We start from the raw sequence: 21,585 nt of genomic DNA on the forward strand, positions 1-21,585 counted from the left end.
GAGCTTTTATAGGCATTCTTTGACCAACTTCGAATTGATGGTTACTGAGTTGATCGCGTTAAGTGCTGCTTGACTATCGGATAGGATGGCAATTTCCTGTTTTCGATAGTTCCTATCTAAGATAAATTGTACGCATCTTTCGATAGCGCAAATTTCTGCCTGAAGGATACTGGGGTAGGTGCCCATTGGTTCGGTGTATTGGTGGTTCGAAGTATCTTGGTGGGATTACTGTGCCCCTTTATCCAAAAGTAGATTATATACTTTTCTGCCATTATGTGGATGTCTTTTGTTAATATTTCATTAATTTTTCACTGGATAGACTTAATTCAGTGCTGTTAACTTACTGAATAGTGTAGTTAGGAGCAAACTTTGGTTTGTATTAGAGAACATGCGAAAGAACAACACAATTTCAGAAGCATTTGATTTGGAGGATTCCACTCTTCAATATATTTGGCGAATCTATATGAGGAAATTTTTGGAAGATTACAACGGTGGTATCACTATAGACGATAAACAAATAACGAATTTAATGTACGCAGATGATACAGTTATTCCGCTAATGAATTAAAATCCATTATGCAAAAATTCGAGGTGGTCAGCGAGAGATATGGGTTTAAATTAAATAAAAGATAAACAAAATTAATGATTATCGATCGAAAACCACGAATACAACAGAAATAGCAGGTTTCGAAGTTGTAGATCAACATATCGTCCCATTGCTGCCAAAAGTCACTAACTTACTTTTTATTACTTCCGAGAAAAATGCGTCTAAAGATGAATTGCATTGCATAAAGATGTTATAGTTAGTAACTATTCGGTGTTAAAATAAAACATAAATAGCCAGAAATCGTAGTTAATGACTTCTGCAATCGATTCTCCGTTACAAAACAGTTAGTGATTGAATTTGGTCGTTCGGAAAAATGTTAGGTAGTGACTTTTGGCAGCAATGGGACGATATATACCTCAGCTCTTTGATTTCAAACAAACGAGGATGTGATGCAGAAATCAAGAGAAGACTGTGTCACGCAATTCCATGACTAAACTGAATAAAATATGGAAAGATTCAACCGTTCAATTAGCAACAAACTAATAGTACTAAGAGCCCTAATTTTCTCCATTGCCACTTATGTCTCAAAGACCTGGACTCGAAGTTGGCAATGAGACGTAAAAGCGATGCTTTTGAAATGTGGTGTTATAGACAGATGCTGCGAATACCGTACATAGCTCACCGTACAATCATTTCAATCCCCTAACAACTGAATATCGAATCTAGACTCTGTTAACATCAATAAATCAATCATAATTTAAGATACTTTGGCCACATATTCAGGAACACCAATGACGTACTAGAGGGAAAAGTAAACGGGAAATGTACTAGAGAGAGATCTCCAAACCGTTGAGTAGACCAAATGAAGACGATAATAGCTCATAGTGTGTACGAGGAGAGTCTGCGCAAGACCACCATACTCTCATAGAGTGATAGAAAGGAGAAGAGAGGTATATTATTAAATTATATTCGTTATTTTACCGACAATTTACTTTGGAAAAAACAATTTTTGATTGGAAACAAGATATACATGTAAAATGTTGATTTATTCAGATTTATAATTTAACTGCAAAAGATCTTCAATTTTAATATTGGCCTTTGTAATATTTTTAATGTATAAAATATTATGCTCGGGTAAAATTAGTTTTATGTTTGTTGCCGGAAGATATGACGGAAGATTCGGGAAGATTCGTGTTTTCGAAATTGAATTTAAATATTTATTAGTGACCCAGATAGTTTATTTTCAATCGACGCATCCTTTTTTACGGGTATAATAACTTTTTATTTCCTATTATTCTTATATAGCTGTTTACACTTCGATAAATACTAAAATCTTCAGTAAAATTAATGAGGTTTCTACTGATTTATGTTGTTTTATAAAATTTGAAAAATTGGTATAACAAATAAATCGTAGCACATGAAGTAATCAAACAAAATGAGTTCTATAAATCGACTGACCTCTTTCTATATTAAAAATAGAACATCTTTATCTTGTACACCAGTTAGTAATAATAGATTCACACTATTGTTCTAAAATTGTTCGACTCTACGAGGGCCTTTAAACCAATGACAATGAATACAAGGATACATGTAACGCCCATATATGGGCTGCAGCAGAATTTGTGACGTTAGGCGCCATTTTTTTGGAAGTAACAAATGTAGTGTAGTAACATCAGCGACAATTTTAGCGATTTTTACTAGTTGGTTGTGTGTAAGTGAACTTTGTATACACTTTATTACAATGGTAATTTGTTCAGTTTTCAAGTGTAAAAGGCGCAATTATAAAGACAAAAACCTGTCGTTGGGAGTGAAGAAAATGAATATGCGGTAATTGGTTCTTTTATAGAAAATTCATATATCTACAAGTCATCGTAAAATAAATCAAAGAACTACTTCTTCGTTTTTTTTTTGATAGAATAAAAATACATATTTAACAAATATTATTTATTAAGGTATTGTAGGTAAATTAAATAAAAGTGAACTGCTATAAATTTAAATAAAGTCCATAAACTAATTTCGATTTCGAAAATAGCTATTAACTGTCACTAGAAACTTGCCATGACATCAGCCCTCTTGATTGAAATTTTATTGAAAAATTGCTCTTTATTCAAAATCTGAGCTAGATACGTATAGAAAACCCTAATATAGTTTGAAAGAGCATTTGAATTTGCTTCGATTTATTTAAAAAATACAGGGTGTTGTATTGGAAATAACGAAGTTTTTATTTTTTTAAACGGTTTTATTTAGTTCGACCCGTACGGTATTTATTTATTTGTTTGGGTCAAAATTAGAAATTGAAATTTAAGTACCTTCCTGTTGTCAGATTGATCTGAAATTTGGTACACACCTTTAGTTCCGATGACAATACAATATAGTAATATCAATAACATTGTAAATCTAAGATGGCCGCCGGTACAAAATGGCGGATTTCATATTTTTCCACAACCCCAATATGGGTATCAAATGAAAGGGCTACACTAGTAGAATACTGTGGTTATGACAAAATTTAAAATCCAAGATGGACGTCGTTACAAAATGGCGTATTAGGTAAGGGCATGAGTAGTCGTGTCCAGAACAGTTGTGTCCAAGATTGTGTCACGTTAGAAGGACAGATAAAAAAAAATAGGTGATTAGATGTACCTACGTAGTTAGCGGTAGCTTTACCACCCAAGTTAAGGTAATAGGTTAAAACGTGCTGAGGACTGTATGGCATTAGGGCGGCTAAAAATGTAATGTCGCAAGCGTTTTCCCCTCAAGATTGGGCGCCTCTTGTTGTATATTATAGCCTTGCCCCTCTACTGGACCTCTGGGGGGGGGGTCGACCGTTAAAATGTCCATTACTCGTGGGAACAACATGGAAACAATAAATAAAAAAACAAACAAAAATAAAAAATCGGTAAAAAAACTTTTAAGTTAAACGGTTTTATCTTATGTGCACTGAAAACTAGAAAATAATAATAACAATTAGGTATTTTGAACTTCTAGTTCAGAAATATTTTAGTACTAGGCAGTATAGCTTTTAGGCTTAATAAAAACGTGGGGCCCATTATTAGACTAAAATAAAAACGTGGGGCCCATTAACTATTGCTGTAATACTTTCTTCTATACTAAGTGTGGATTGCATCGACTTACTATAATCGTAACTGGAGATTTTGACAATCAATAACCAGCCGTGGCGGCTTCACCAGCGAACGCCGAGCTCATGATCTACCAAAGTATAAAGATATGCTTTGCCATAGGTAGGATTTCAGAGGGGCCCCACGTTTTTATTTTAGTCTAATATGCCTAAAAGCTATTCGGCCTAATACTAAAATATTTCTGAACTAGAAGTTCAAAATACCTAATTGTTATTATTATTTTCTAGTTTTCACTGCACATAAGATAAAACCGTTTAACTTAAAAGTTTTTTTACCGATTTTTTATTTAATATTTAACCCTTATAATAAATGCCTTATTTTGTGTCCAAGGATCCAAATATGAAATAAAATACCGGGTGTTCCATAAGAAAAAATATAATTGTGTTGATCTTAGTTCTGATATACCCTGTACATTTCTAAATAATTTTAAATTATACATACATATGCTTTTCCACATATACCCGTAAAATATTGTTTCTACATCTTTTCGTTTTCGAATAATCAACCGAGGCGAATGAGGTGCGCCACCCTGTATAGTCTATTTAAAGTATTATGATGTATAACTTCGAAAACATTTATTGATTCAATTTAACTAAATATATGACCAGCATAACCACTAGATAACGGGAAAGTCAAATTTAATAATAAAAAATCCCATAGAATGCAAACTTTATCTGTGACAATGTATCTTTTTTCAGTGTAACTAATGTATTTTCCTGTTTTCTGTATGCCAGTTTTATAAAAATACGAAATTTTTATTTTTATAAACGTGAATTTAAAAAAAATACCTTTAAAATAACATACAAAAAAGCGCGTTTTAAGTTTATTACGCAGTGTAATAATGGTAAAAGTAATCGAAAAAAATATTATTCCATATAACAGAATTTTCAAATTAAGTGGAAACGTTATATTTTCTTTTCTCCCCAAAGAGCAATTTTTCTTCCAAATAAAAAAGAAAAAAATGTTTGTCTCTTGTACTGTAAACAAAGCCCGTCTTGTGTCGATTTTTCACTGAGAAAAATCGCCGACTTTATTGCCAGGACGAAATTTTCTACCCAACGCAGTCCTATTTAAAAGGCAAATTGTAATTTATGTTAAGTAATACCGCTTTCGGCTCCACATGACAGTTAACGATATTAAAATTGGAAAATTATTTTATCAACGCAGAATTCGGGTTTTGATGATGCTGAGTATGATAAACTTCCCGGCACAAAATTCCGTCACCCTAAAATTTTTGTCTAAGTTTGATGTTTCATAACTTTTTAATTTATAATCCGATTTTAACTCGGATTTTAATGATTATGCTATTAGTTTGTAGATAAATTTGTTGGCATTATTTTTTAATGGGTTATACTGGGTATTGCATCGTCGGGCGGGACATAGGAAATCCCATGTAAATTTTAATAGGGTCAATTATTGGCTTCCCTAATTATTTTAGAGAATAATTCTATTTAAGTTTATTGAAGAGCACTAAAACCCACATTCAAAAGAATAACTTTAGATATTTTTTATTTGCTCGTTTACGAGTTATCGCCGATTTCTTTTTAAATATTTCTCCTTTCTTATGCCCCTGTATTTAATTATGAGCACCAGTCAAGGTAAAAGATAACTGTCAAATGAAGTTCTCATTTCAGAAATTTACCTATTTAGTGCTTTATTATTATTGAAAACTCATTTCTACATCGGAAATCTTAAAGATGTATTTATAAATACAAATTAATATGAATTAAAGTAAAATAAAGTAATCAATTACAAGGTTAATTATAGTATTATTACAATATTCAATAACTTATTAATTTAGGTACTATTAAATTGTTTGAACTTTAATTTTTAATATGTTCAAATATTCCTCCATCGACTGCTAGACAATAACCCAGGCGATCATAAAATTCTCTTCTTACATTCGCTAGTTGGTAAACTGAAATTCTATTGCATTCGGCAGAAATAGCTTTTTTTAACTCGTCTAGATTTGGGTATTTTTTATCCTTGTATATCCCATTTTAAATGGCCCCTAGAGAAAGAAATCATTTGGCGATCAGGAGACCTTAATAATTTACTGTATGATTTAGCCAATACCTGTTAAAACTATTGTCTAAATATTCCCGAACAGCCAGGGTACTATGTGCCGGGCAGCCATCCATTTGGTACCAAACTTCCTGATTTTCCCTAGCGGCATCATGTAAAGCAGGTAAAATATGATTTTCGAGTAGTTCCAAATAATATTCTGCATTTAAATTTTGCGTAAGAAATAATGGCCCTATAATATTGTGTCCGAATATCCCTGTCCAAACATTTACTTTCTGTGGATATTGCGTCCTTGTTTCGACAAACTTGTGTTGGTTTTCTTTGTTCCAATATCGATAATTTTGAACATTGGGTTCATTATTTAAGGTAAACGTGCATTCGTCAGTGAAACATATGTTTTTTAAAAATTCCCTATCCGTGTTTGTTCTTTCCATCATATCAAAACAAAACGCCTACCGCCGTATTTGGTCCCCATCTCGTAGCTCTTGGTGCTTTTCATATTTGAAGGAATAGTATTTATGTCGTTTCAAAATTCGAAACGCTGTAGTGTGATCTATTCCTATTTCATCCTCAGGTTTCCTTGTGCTGATCTTTCCATCGTTCTCTTCCACGCATAATAAAACTTCGGTCGGTATCAAAAAAAATCAAGGAAAAATCAAAGATTTTCCTTGATTTAAGTAAAAATAATCTTCGGATTGTCACGAGGTTTCTAACAGGACACTGTTTCCTCAACGAACACCTCAGTAGGCTGAAGCTAAGAAACAACGGCGAATGCAGATTCTGTGGGGAAAATGGAGAAACACCATATCACTGAGTGCGCCGAGACAACGACATGAACTTTGGTACGGCTGATGTCGAGGACGTAAAGCTGGCCTCTGTGGAGCGGTCTCAGATACTGGCTTTTGTTAAAGCCCTGAGACTGTATGATGAGTTATAACTCGTTATAACTCAAAAAAGGGGAACACACAATAGACATCTAAGGTCGCGGTGATTAACTCCCGTCCTAAACATTCTACATTTACAACGGGCCGAGAAATTCCCGAGCTTCTTACGAGCTTGCGACGATACTAATCGACATCTTGATAGAAACTGCAGACCTGCCGCTTCTTTTGCGTGTTTTTAATGGACACAAATCCAAATAAAAGCTTCAACCGGTAAAATCGCAAAAATGCTTCACACGCTAAAACGCAAAAAATACAAAAATCGCTTTCTGTGTGGCTATGGGCTTAAGGCTTAATCGTTTTATTCAAAGCGCAAAAACGCTTTTATTTTTTTTTCTAACTTTTTGGAATATCCCCGATTTTTGGTAAATTTTTCCATTTTTATTATTAGTAAGTAACATTATTCGTCTACTACGAACAGGCCATTATGTAAATTTTGGAAAAAATAGACGGGAACTAAAATTTTGTCGCTTACCCAGGTCCTACAGGTCTTAAGCCGCCATATCTACAAACGTTTAGAAAAAATGATACGTTTACCAGCAAAAGCAAAACGCATTTCATTTTTATTTATATACATTATAAATTTTCTCCCTTTCTAGCTGCACTAACTCCATATTACGAGAAAAGTTAATTAAGAAAGTTAATTTAAAGAAGACAATTAAGTGGGAGGTTGAAAACGTCGGCAGAGTCTTTTCGCGGAAAGAGCATCGTATGGGGTCACCAAGGCGACGTACTAAATTGAAGGGGAATGCACGGCACGTCTAGACGACACTGGCACAAGAGCAACAAATCTTTCGGGAATGAGGTCGAATAAAGTCTAATTCTGTTTTGCTTGCCGTTCCAAGCTGGTGGTTTTTATTACGCAACGAACTGTTGGCTTTTTTCACACTACACAAGCAGGGGAAAAACTACCATACGATCGAATAAAAACGGCGTCATCGATGGCTTAGGAATGAAAATCGATGTCATTTTATATGGAAAATTCAGTGATTAAATAATACAAGGACCAATAACACCAGCGACCAAATTGTTACCATATGACACCACACAGTGGCGTGCAGAATTAATAAAAAGTGGAATTTTAATTGTTTGAGAAATAATTATATTAATTTATTGGATGGTTTTTAATTTTATTTTTTACATGTCTGCATTTTATAATAAAATGGATATTTCAATTTTTTAGATGATAAAATTAGTTTGTAAATGGTACCAGGTGTTGACTAAATTGTTAAGTTTACAAAATTTAATTTAGTACGTACTGTTACGAATTATTATACATATTTAGGGTTATGAATATTCTTTATTTATTTATATTTTTGATAAAAGGTTTCGCCTACGCCTATATGGATGCTGCTTTTTAGGTGGTTTTATGCAAATTATTTAAACAAAAAAGTATTAAAGGGTTCAAAACTAGTATGGACTATAATGCTCAATATGTAGCACCTACTGGGTGCGTCTCAAAAGTGGCTCATCCCTATAACTTTTTTATTTTTTCAGATAAAAAATGAGATTTGGTATATTAGTATATGACATAAATTATAATTGATTGACGTATTCAATTCTTTTCGGCCACTTCCTGCTTCACCGGAAATTACAACTTTTGATTTTTAAATGGCACCCACGGTATTCTTTTTAATTTATTCGATAGAAAATTACACTTTGAATATAATGACATATCACATGTCAACTTTTGATATTTTCGCTTCAAACAAAATTGCATTTTAAATTTCAATCTAGAGTGCCATGGCTGTGCTAAAACACTAATTTCTAATCAAGAAGTCTTGGTAAAATATATTTGATCGTCTAATGTATTTAATGTCTTGTCCTGGCCGCTTAAAAGATGCCCAAATCGTATTTTTAATCATATCTCAATTTTTTCAAACGGAACGAGAGTGGCTCATTATAATATTTGGAAAAAGCATTTTTTATGAATAATTTGGTAACACACACTAGGTATTTCAAGTGAAATTGTTGTTATGAATCGCAGGTTATAATTTCAAATAAACCATATTCGAAAATATCAAAAGTTGACATATGATGTGCCATTCTATTCAGAGTATCATTTTCTATCGAATAAAGTAACAAAATACCGAAGGTGTCATTTAAAAATCAAAAGTTGTATTTAAAAGTGTCATTTCCGGTGAAACAGGAAGTGACCTAAAACAATTACTGAATACGTCAATCGGTTCTAATTTATGTCATATTGCTAACATACCAAATCTCGATTTTTTATCTGAAAAAATAAAAAAGTTATAGGGATGAGCCACTTTTGAGACGCACCTGGTATATCAGAATACTACTAATAAAAAGAGCTAAAAAGGTGGAGTGTCGAAAAGTAATTGTTTATTTAACGTAATTCCTGGCTCTTTGTTTTCGCGGTGGCTTTTACCCTTGAGAGCTGAACAAATCACCATATTATAGTAATAAAGTAATAAAGTTTATACAAAGTTCACTACACACAACAAACTGTTAAACGCCACATCGATAAAATTATTCCAAGTATCGCGTCCTTTGATTGCCACCAAAAAAATAAACCACAGATTATTATAGATTTAATCTACGACAATGTCATTATGACACATTTAACATTGTCATTTGGATGTCATTATGGCTTTCATAATAGCACTATAGTCTGTCCAACGAAAAGATCCTTGACAGTGATAGATGTGTCTGTCATTTTAATTTCAAAGTAGTTTATTTTATTTTACAAAGAAATAAGTTGGTACAACTGGAACGCATAGCAGGAAATTAATATATGTATTTAAAATTTGACTGACAAGTAACTTCAAAATATTGTGAAAAAAACTGTACAAAACTGAAAAAATGTAATCGAGTTATTTTATTTAATACAAAACGGTATGTGTTAATACAAAACAAACAAAAACAAGACACCACATACCAAAAAATATAAAAAGAACTATTTTTTACTTTCAAGCTTTGTGAAACTTCCAGCATTTATGATTATATTTATCAATATAATTTATGTACAAATACAAATTTGTAATATTCCGCAGGAATAAATAAAACTATTTTATTAATAATAACACTACCAAATTTTATACCTCACAGGTTGATTAATTAACTTTAATCTTAATTTTTAAACCAGTACCTTTTGACATTATTTTTCTGCAGTACTAAAATTCATTATTTACCTATCGTGTGATGTCGATATTTTACAGCTACTCCAGTTTTTAGTATGGGTTTAGTATGGTCCTTACCATATTCGAGATGCACTTATCTACGACGAGATGGTATACGAACTTTATTGATAGTAACTTTATTGGTTATCTGTTTAAGACTTTCTGCCTGGGCAGCGAGTATTAACCATAAACTCAAATAAACTGTGCTCTGGGTTCTACAGTTAATTTTCACTCTATTTTTCCTCCACTTGACTTCAAAAGACACAAAACACACGTAATAACACGAATCAAAATGCATCATCTTCCAAAACGCAGGGTATTTGACACAAGTTGTCACGAAATTATAACCCATATTTGGCAAGATTTTGACAAACGTCAAAAATCTAAAGGCGAGTTCATACGCATCGGCGTCCGTTTGTTGTTCATCGCTCCGTCAAACCAATAAAATTGAAATACGATCTGTCATTTTGGAAATAAACCAATAAAACTGGTAAAAAACAACAAGTGACGACGCATGACGAATTTATATTTAAACCCATCCATAGTTAACTTAAAAATTATTAGAAACTTTTTTTAGTAAAATAAATAGATTGGTATGGGACGTCATCTGCTTTTCTTCTGTCATCGTCTGTCGAAATCTTACCTGAGAAAAAAAACAGAGTATAACACGCAAATTTTAAAATAAGAAACAAGCAAAAAAAGGTACCTAAATACGTTTATTTATTGTAAACATTAATTATAATATCAGTACAATTGGTTAAATTAATTCCAGACGATGACAGGTGAGTTGAATTTTCAGAAAGTAAATTTATTTCCTGAGTGCTTGAACTTGTTGAAGACCCATCATTGCCAGAAATGTTACCCAAAATATTACATGACACTTTTTTCTTATTTTCTTTGGAATTTTCTATATAGCTCTCTCCCACTGTGTTAAAGCGCCAACCACCCTGTCTTTTAAGAGTTAATAAATCCACTCCTGAATCAGCAAACAACGACGCCGACGATCTACGGAAACAATGCCCAATGTATTGTTGTGGATTTGGAAGACTTAGGAACAATGTTATTTTATACGGCATTTTCCCTAAAGTATTAATGTCAACGGGTTGCTTAATACATTTTCCATTTCTGTACCCCACAAAAAATCGAATATGCTCTGTATTGCTTGGCCGCATAGCTATACAGAGAAGACCAGGCTACTAGTAACATAGCAAGTTGCCGGACGAATTTACGTTTACCCGATTTGCGTTCGTACTAGAGATTCACTGCCGGCTAGTCGGCTGGTCAGGCAGTACGCAGTTGCAGTTGTGCTTGGACGGGTCGGTCGTGACACTAGGGACACGACGCGAGGAGTGCCGAGTATTTATTATTTTCATTTTAAGTGTTTACCTTCACATTTAAAATAAAAATACTTAAATATTTATTATTTTAGTGTGTTTACAAGCCAAAATTAAAAATAAATAAATTCTCTAAACCCGAAAAAAACTAAAATATTACTCTAAATAAAAAAAGTTATAACAAGTGTTCAAAAAGACCACGTTCTTGTGCTAGACAGAAGCCTATGCGGTCGTAAAATCCCCGTCTGACATTGGCTAAGTTGTGTAATAGAAATATTTATGACTTTTTAGGACATTATTAATATTTTCTGTAATTTTAAATTAAATTTAATAGAATAATCATCCTATTCTAGTCTCTGTAATGTTGAATCGAGGGTGCTAAGATAATGATGATTTCACGTCTTTTATTGTTTTAGCGTTTTCTTTTTAACGTTATTTGGGATTAGATTCTCTCTGATTTAAACTATTTAAAAAAAAATAATTCTTCATATTATCTTAGTCAAATTGAAATCTAGAGAATGTCTAACAGATATTTTTATTTTCTTAAATTAAACGTGTATGTGTAGGTAACTCTCTATAACTTCCTAATTTTTTAACTCACTTTCTTTTACTTATTCTACTTTAGAGTAAACGCATACCAATATCTAATCATTTCAATAACTATATTTTCAGTACAAATAGTATAAATGTTTTAAACATATTTTTGTATTTTCAATTCAAGTTCAGGTATGATTCTTGGGCCTAGAAAAAAGAAATCGAGTTTTTTAGTAGTGCAGTAGAAAATTTTAGGACTTTTTGAGGTCATCATCAGTTCAAGTTTAAATTTCTGAATGTTCAGTATTTCAATTCTTTCAGCTCCAAGCTCTTCAGGGACTAACGTTCTCTGTATGAGCTGCACTGTAGGTATTGTGGATTGGTTGTTGCATATCCTTTTTTTCAGGGCGCTATATGTGGAATTTTTGGGATGGCAGTGTTGAGTGCTGTGAAGATATCAGACAGATTTCGTGTGTGAAAAAAATATTGAGTGTAAAAAATATATAGTGATATATACTACAGGTAAGACAGGGAGACGCGATATCCCCAAAGCTGTTTAGAGCAACACTAGAAGAAATCTTCCGTCAACTGGACTGAACCAATAAAGGATTAAAAATAGGTGGGAAATATCTTAACAATATAAGATTTGCTGATGACATAGTTCTAATTCCCAATAGTCCTGAAGAACTACAAGCCCAAATTAACGAACTAAATACATTCAGCAGTAAAGTAGGTCTCAAAATTAATGTATCTTCTTCAAGCTAATAGTTTGGGCTAATAGTTTGGAAAGCCTCTCATATTTTTACTTGAAGCTCATCCAGTTTATTAGCCCTATTATGACCATACACTTTGGATTTTACATAACCCTACAAAAAGAAATCATTGGGAGAAAGATCTGGTAATCTAGCGGACCACAAAATAGTTCCATATCCACTAATTAAACGGTTGGGAAAAGTATTGTTCAAATATTCTTGAACAATACGGGCATTGTGGACAGGGCAACCATCTTGTTGAAACCAGACATTGTGGAATCTTTCTCCCAATAACTCACGAATTCTAGCGACAATCTGCTGCTGTAACAAGTCCAAATACTTTGCAACAGTTAAATTACCCTTTATAAAAAATGGACCAATCATATGCTCCCCTACAAAACCACCCCAAACACTTGCTTAAACTCCTGTTCTTCATTAATCAACACATCAGGCTTTTTGTGTTTTTGTGGGGACACGCACGCATGTGTTTCAAAATTATTAATAACTCTTGATATAGTAGGTAAAGATGGAATTGGCCTGTTTACAAAAGTTTGTGGAAAAATTGTTTGTATATCCCGATAAGACCTATTTTGGAAATACCATTTTACAATTTACACTTTGAATTTTCTCACGAACTTCGTAAACATCCATTATTTTACTTAAAAAATAAATTTTACACGAGAGCTGTAGCGAGAATCTATGTATTCGTTTTGGCTATTAAAACACGAATAAATACAAATTCTGTAACATTCTTATCACATATCTACCTATTTTTATTTTATCGCATTTTTTCGCCTGCTTTTTATCCGGCGGACGGGTATACGCTAATTCGTCCGGTTCTGCCTATGTTACTACTACGGTGGTCCGGTCTGTATATCTTCGAACCATTTCCACCATATTTATTCCTTCAACATTCCCTTTCATTATAAAAAAATCTCGTGATGTCTTTGTTTTCGTAAATGGAATAATGACATGAATGCATTGTCCTTCATCTTTAACATTTTGCAGCTGCAGATTTGTCAACTCGATACGCCGGCAGGCTCCCGCAAGTCCCACTATCAATGAAACTTTTGTCAGGAAATAAGTTTTATCATCGGCCTTCAACAAAAAACGAGTTATGTCTTCTTTTCTTAAAATTATCGATTTTTTTACCGAAATCCTTCCGATTTTCTTTTTAGAAATGCAATTAAATGGACGTACTTACTAATATCTGTATTTTTCTTCATTGATATAACTGAACGTAGCATGGAATAATATACCCAAAATGATGAAGCCTTCCTATGTTTTGAAAGATGTTCAGGAGAACTTTTTCGTTACTACTATTCTTGATTCCTTTCCCTTTACACCAATCTTCAAGTTTTACATAGGCTTGCTCGTACGTTTTTCTTGATTTTTCGGGAATCGACAACGTTTTGCGCAATGCCTTCAATATCCGAAGGGACACTTTCAGAATCAGAATCAATCATATTAATATTATTTTTTGCTTTTTGCTAAAACTGAACGTTTAACACAAAACTGAACATCAATAATTGAGTTGTCAAAGTCAAAATGGAAATAATCAACAAGCACGGTTACCACGGCCTCGACTAATATGATAATTTTGAATTTTAATTTTTATGAAGATATTTCTAATATTTTAAATTAAATCAAATATCTGTGGATCGTCCCTTGTGTCGCGTCGAAGATTAAATTTTGAATGATACACGTTCGATACGAACTTTTTAATGAAACTTGTGTAACTAAGCCACTCGGGTTAACCGCGTTTCATTATGATGTTCGTATCGAACTTGTATCATTAATAACTACTATATTATTTAACTTTAAAACTTGTGTGTTTATTTTGAATTGTTGCACCCTAACGAACAAACGAAACACTTTTGTATAGAGGTAAATTGTGTCCAGTTATTTTAATTCCAAAAATACGTAGTAGTTCTATAAGTTCTATGTATTTGGATTATATTTTATATAAGCTTTATCCCATGAATTTTAACAATTTTCATTTCTTCTATTAATGATTAAATGTAAGTAGAAATAAAATAAATTATATATTTGCCTTGTAATGAGAAAATGTAATAATTAGCTTCAGAATATATAGTAAAACATAGCAGTTAGAACTTTATATTTTAACTGCTTTACAGACCTTTATATCTGTTGAAAACGTACGTAATTTTAGCTAAATAATAATTAGTAGATTTTTTTAGTGAAACTTCACATATTAGGAATATAGAATTTTATATTTACAAAACTTTATTCTAATACTTATCTATTGCAACAAAAACATATGAAGCATTAAATTAATAATTCGAAAAATAATTTAGACATGAAGGTGAAAAAAAATCAAAGAGGAAAAAATGAATAAACTTAAAATGTAAAATAGAAAAGAATCATAAAAAATTCACAGTCCTTTACAAAGATGCAACCGGGGGGCATTGAAAATGATGAATAAAAACGTAAAAATATGATTAGTGTTAATATGAGTGTATTACATACATATGTTTAAATAACGAACTTAACAAAAAACAACAGATTTAATGATTCACTGAAAAAGTAGTAGTGTTAACATTAAATAAAACATTATCAATAATAATTATGCGATCGCACCTATCCGTAAAACAAGCAAGCAAAAAAACCTCGAAAAAAACAAAATAACATACAAAACATCAGGTTAACATGATGACAGATCATGATCAATGACAGATAAAGAATTCTTACGGAAAGTTACACTTTACGATATAATTTTTTAACTGTTAAAGGCAAACCCCATTTAAACACAAAACTTTTTAATACCTACTACTGTATCTAAAAGACTTTTTTAAATTACTAAATTCTTAGCCACGCTTCTGTTTTTCTTGGCTGTTGTGCGTCACGTCACAGATTAACAGGCCCACGTTTGCACCACAAGGCGATGCTGCAGACCACTTGGTAGACCGGTTGTAGAAATTTATGTTATACAACTTGTAGTCAATCTACACAAATATTATCAAAAACTTTTTTTCTTTTAAAATGTGTTCAGATTTTGTAAAAGTGAGCATAGATGTTTTTTATTTTTCATCTTTTTTTTATTTATTAAGAGCACTAATACTCTTTTTATAGGTTATTTTTTATTCTTTGAAGGATAATTGAGGAAGATATATTTCGTTATGATGTCACTAAATAAACCCTTGTATAATATTTTATACTGTCTGGTTTATAATGTTATAGTATTGCATTTTTGTACAGCAAACTTTCATTCCCTATTCTACTCCCTAAGGGTATAAATTTCATAAATTCGCTTTACCTTTGTGCCAATTTTTATGTGTATAATCCAGAGGTCACCAAGTTTTATATAAATTTTTACTAACTTTACCCATTTGGTTGATGAATTTCAAAAATTTCTTCTAATTCTTTTTGTAGGATTTCATTCTTCTAGACCAAATAGTAAGGAATTTTCATACAACAAACTGTTCCGAGATAATTTTACTCTCTAAGAGGATGAATTTCCTAAAATCGCTTTGTGTAGCTAATTCACTAATGTCGTTTAAACGAACCTTTGTGCTAATATTTATGTATCTAAAGCTGGCGGCATGAACTCACTCTAAAATATCTAAAAACGTAATATATAATCTAACTGACACACCACTGACAATGACAAATAATTTATTTCTGGAGGTATTGTGTGTAGGTGTTTTTCAGGTATGTTTTAGTATTTAGTCGTTTTACACAAAGAAATAGCCATTAAGCACTATAAAAATACTTCATAACAAATCTACACATATATACCTTTCATTTAAAAAAAGAATCATCAAGATTGGTAAAGCGGTTTCGGCGGGATGGATGCAACAAAAAAACCCTTTGAGCTTTTATATATGTATGGATTAATTATTTTTCCAACATATTTTACTTTGCAAATTTTTATAAATATTCAGACTCGCCAATATCGTACTCCACCGTGTCCAGCCTGTTTAGCCAAACGTAGGCCGATTCCTCTTCGGCGGCGTCGTGACCCTGGCCGAAGGAAGAGTCTTGAAGACGCTCATCCGCGCATAGGAATAAGTTGACTGCGTAGCGTATTGCGTATTAATCGATTCTGAAACTTTCTATCTCGTGTATAACATGTTACGCAAGTTTATTATTTTAATCTCGATTTTAATAGATAAATGTGTGAAATGCCACCTGAATATCTTCCGCCATGACATGTTTTTACTTTTTTGTTATGGTAAAGTGATTTGTATAAACTTTATTCAATAACGTATATTTTCCTCCATTTGTGATTTTTTAATTTTAAGCGAAAATTAAGTATAACATTTTAGGAAAAAGAAACACTGTAATATTTAAAAGAATAAGAAGAAATTAGTCTTATTTTGAAAGGAAAATATAGAAAAAACTCTTTCTATAGAAAAAGTCTTTATACTAACCAGAATCCGGTGACATATACGCGGTCTCACCGGAAACATTACTTATTACTTCGCATAACTTGAAGAATATCTACTTTTAATAATGAACACTTCAGAAATACACCAGTAAAAACATTTATTATTTGAGATTAAAACTCGAATTAAATTATAAATATTAGTTACCTATGTTGTTATAGCTTTTATAGGCCTGTTTAACGACTTAATAAGTTACCTAGCGAAAAAATCTGTGCGCGTACCTACCACTATTGTTACAGGTTAATTCGTTAAAGAAATATGTTACACAAGTTAAAAACGCTAAAATTTTAATGGTATTACTTGTGCATTATTGGCCTTATAATGTAATTTGTTGGAATTATATCTTCTTTAAATATAATTAGACTTTTTAACGACTTTTAAGTTACCTAGGAAAAAATCTGTGCACGTACCTACCAGTATTGTTACAGGTTAATTCGTGAAACAAATGTGTTACATATTATTCGTGGTATTAGTGGTATTATATTGGAATCAGCTTGGCATTAGTGGGGCATTATATGAGAAATTTTGGTATTTAATTTGTATTTTTGGCATTACTTTGGCATTAGTATACAGACATTTGTCAGCGGTTTACTCCTTGTAGATAATCAAAAAGTTTTTTGATAAAATTTGCTTTTTATGTCAGATCATTTCTATGAAAAATTACATTAGATTTTTATTAAAGACGCTGGGTAATTAAAACATTGACTAATAAAGCTTGTCCACTTTAAATAAGGGGTCACGAAATATCCTCCTTGGAGTGTTTGGGTTAAGGGGTGTATAATAAATTAATCGTTGTTTTATAATAAAAACCATAAAACATTTATTTGTGAGTAAAATAATGCAATGGTTGGATATCTCTCCTTTATAATTAGGTGACTAAAAATACACTAAAATAATTAGAAAAAAAATCTTGTACTTATTTAGTAATTACGTCAATATTAATTAATTGACTTTCTAGTCTATTTTATTTTATGTACAAATATATTATTAAATTTTAAGCATTAAGTAATAAAACACTTTGTGCCCTCTTATATCGTAAGAGGTTACGAAATATACTCCTGGTTACACCCCTTACAGAAAACAGTGTAAGGGGTGTAAATAAATTGTATAATCACTGTTTTTTATAATAAAAACTATAAAACATTTCTTATTTGTGAGATTAAAAAAACAAAACAATGCATTGGTTAAAATAAGTACATTCAATACATATGTATGTGTTATAACATAATATAGCCATTACTATTATACTATTATTATTAAAATAATATGTGTGTAACATATTTCTTTAACGAATTAACCTGTAACAGACATTTATATGCCCAGTATATTTTTGTTTAACAAACCAATCAGGAAAAATCCAAAACCTACCGTTATAGGAGGTATAAGATGATTAAACTTATATAATGACAACTACTTATCGGATAACAAATTAATTACTACTGTCAGCTAGTTCAGCTACTGTCCAGGTAGAATATACCTAGAGTACCTACACCTACCTATGATGTAGGTAGATTAAAGCTTATTTTGACGTTACCTCTCACTTCGGTGTCACAAGCTGAATTTTTCAGGGATGGAAGTACAGTACATGATATGGGGACCCTTATTCCGAAAGTAGTACAAAATTAGACCGGGTAAAAGGACACTATCATCAAAAATCGATATATTAATACCACCGTATAGAGAAAACAAATACTTATTTTTTGATCCAAGACACAATAAAGTCTTCGTAGGGAGTAATTTTTTATAATTATTTACAAAAAAACATTTCCATTAGCGCTTATGACCAAAAAAAACTATTAGCGCTTATGACCAAAAAAACTTTAAACATGAATAATCATTTCAATCATGCGAAAATTTGGTTTAAAAATAGATTTTTTTAATATAACTTTCATTTAACGAAAAACGAAGGCCTAAATGAAAAAAAGAAACAATTTAAAAGTTTCGCTTATGTCTTGACAAGGTATCAAAGCAAACCCCATATTTTTGCTTTTAAACTATTAAAGATATATCAATAAACAATTAGCGATGTAATGGTTTTTGCGCGTGCTGGCCGACTGCCGCCGTTGCGCCGAGATTTCCTATACCCTTGTATATATGACGTCATGGTGTGGCAAATGTAGCATTTTAATTCGATTTGGGCTCCCTTATATAGGATAACAGAAACATTTTCAATGTTAAAAACTGAAATTTTTAGAGAAATAATATCAATCAAAACATATATCAAATAATATTATCTAAATTTATTCTCGATTCTTTAAATAAATCCATACAAAAAGTCACTATACTTTATATTTAAATATAAGTTAAAATTAAGTTAGATATTTTGACACAGAGTTCCAGTTTGTTCATACTAAAAAATATATAAGTACATATTTTTAATATGTACAAACTTCGGAGACACTTCAATTTAACAAAGGCTCATATTTGTGTGTATTAAGATGTATAGATAAATCTTTCCCAGACGAAGTGGAGTCGGTCCATTGAAGAAGCCGCCGACAAGTGCTTAATTAACTGAGATGGCAGGCAGTAAAAGCAAAGAAACCAAGAATAAAACAACATCAGTAATAACAAGATCGCTCGTATGTGTGTAATAAATGAAAATTATGCCGGCCGCGGCGCCAGAAAGATGTGTATAATTTTTCTATTGTTAAAATTTATATAGTGGTTAAGTGTTTAAGGTCTGGAGTCTGGAGGCACAGTAGTTTTTTTTTCTTTAACCCCCGGACTGACGCGTACTTTAGAATCACACGGGGCGCGTTGCGGTATTCCGTACCGAAATGATATTTTCTAAATATTCTGTAATTTAAAATATTTTATTGTAAGGTTTAACATGCTAAACAATAATAAGCAACATTTTTAATACTTATTTACTTTATTAACACATAAAAAAGGAACCAAACAAAAGATTTTTAGTATTCAAAATAAATATATATACAGGGTTGTTCACCACATACGACATGGAGTATTGTAGCTAAACGACTAGATTTTTACAAATTGTAAGTTTTGGGTTCGTTGAAGGACTATTAGAGCTACAATCTAAAAATATTTTTACAAGATACAGAGTGTCCCAAATAAATAAAAAATATCAAAGTTGTATTTTTTTAAGTGGAACACCCTATATATTATTACATTTTTAGTTTCTACTATTAAAATAAAGGTAAATTTGATTAAGGTTTATTACACTTAAACCTTACCGTTTTTGCAATATTTTCAATTTTGTGAAATTGCAGTATAAATTATAAGGCTTCATTTCTCCGAGGGTATCAAAGTTTTTAATACTAAGTATTTACTGAAGTTTATTTATTGATCAATTATTGTGTTGTAAAAATAAAAACTTTACTACCTTATACAGAGTGTCTAAAAATTTATTTTAAATAATTACTAGCTTTAAACGGCAATAACTTGTTTAATTTAAACGGAACACCCTGTATATTTTATGAGAATCAGATGCACAATTTAATTGTCTATGAAATTGTATTATACCATTTTTCACCTATCTCTTCAAGTTTCCGTAGAAAATTCATTTTCTTGTAATGTAGAACTCATTTATATATATGTCCATGGAATACTGACATTTTAGATTATTTTTAAAGATGTACCAAATTTTTAAAGGGTACAGATACTAATATTGTCGATATAGTTCGTTTATTTTATTAAAAAATAAAAAAACTGTTCAAATATTTGTTAAAGAGGACCAATTAATATGATTCCAGTATTCGAACTACATTAATTGACTGTTTGCGTTGATTAATAATAATTGCTCCAAATACCGTATGATCGAAAAAAAACGGCGTCCAGTTGGCTGGGAAATGACGATCGATGACATTTCCTATATAAATTTACATATAAAATGACAGCGATCTTCATTTCAGAGCCATCGCTGACGCCGTTTTTTCTCGATCATACGGTACTAAAAAACTGAATTATGTATGTGTATTAGACAGTGTGGTAAAAATTAACACCTTAAAAATGATATTTAATTTTTTGACAAATGCTTATTTATAACAACAGAGACGTTCATTTTCATAACTTATTATTATATTGATTTCTGATTCAAATCCACATTTATTTAGAATAATTTATTAACGAACACAATTAGGTATGTAGTTAATTAGTATTTGGGCGGAAATACTGGTGGTATATTTAATTAATGGTATACTCTTTTATAAAGATTTAAATAGTTTTCTTTTTGCATACAAATGGGTTAGTAATATTATCGTTTCACTAACAACGGTAATATTACTAGCCTGTACATTTGTTGTTTTAAAAACAATCTAAAATGTCAATATTCCACGGGTATATTGATAAATGAGGTCTAAATTATAAGAAAATGCATTTTCTACGAAAACTTGAAGGAATAGGTAAGAAGTGGTGTAATACAATTTGATAGACAATTAAATTGTGCATTAATCTAAAATGTCAGTATTCCATGGGTATATTGATAAACGAGTTCTAAATTACAAGAAAATGCATTTTCTACGGAAGCTTGAAGAGATAGGTAAAAAATGGTATATTACAATTTGATAGACAATTAAATTGTGCATCTGATTCGCATAAAATATACAGGGTGTTCCATTTAAATTAAACAAGTTATTGCCGTTTAAAGGTAGTAATTATTTAAAATAAATTTTTAGACACTCTGTATAAGGTAGTAAAGTTTTTATTATTGCAATACAATAACTGATCAATAAATAAATTTCAGTAAATATTTAGTATTAAAAACTTTGATACTCTCGGAGAAATGAAGCCTTAAAATTTATACTGCA

The 21,585-nt window shown here is 31.3% G+C and overlaps 1 protein-coding gene across 2 annotated transcripts in view; it reads right to left on the reverse strand.

The window, feature by feature from the left end:
• LOC115888618 (transmembrane protein 132E) overlaps positions 1 to 21,585 on the reverse strand; it is a 229,337-nt gene that overhangs the window by 48,905 nt on the left and 158,847 nt on the right. The window lies entirely within an intron of this gene.

Source organism: Sitophilus oryzae, unplaced genomic scaffold (assembly GCF_002938485.1).
Source record: "Sitophilus oryzae breed Bouriz unplaced genomic scaffold, Soryzae_2.0 scaffold_803_pilon_pilon, whole genome shotgun sequence".
NCBI classification, from domain to species: domain Eukaryota; kingdom Metazoa; phylum Arthropoda; class Insecta; order Coleoptera; family Curculionidae; genus Sitophilus; species Sitophilus oryzae.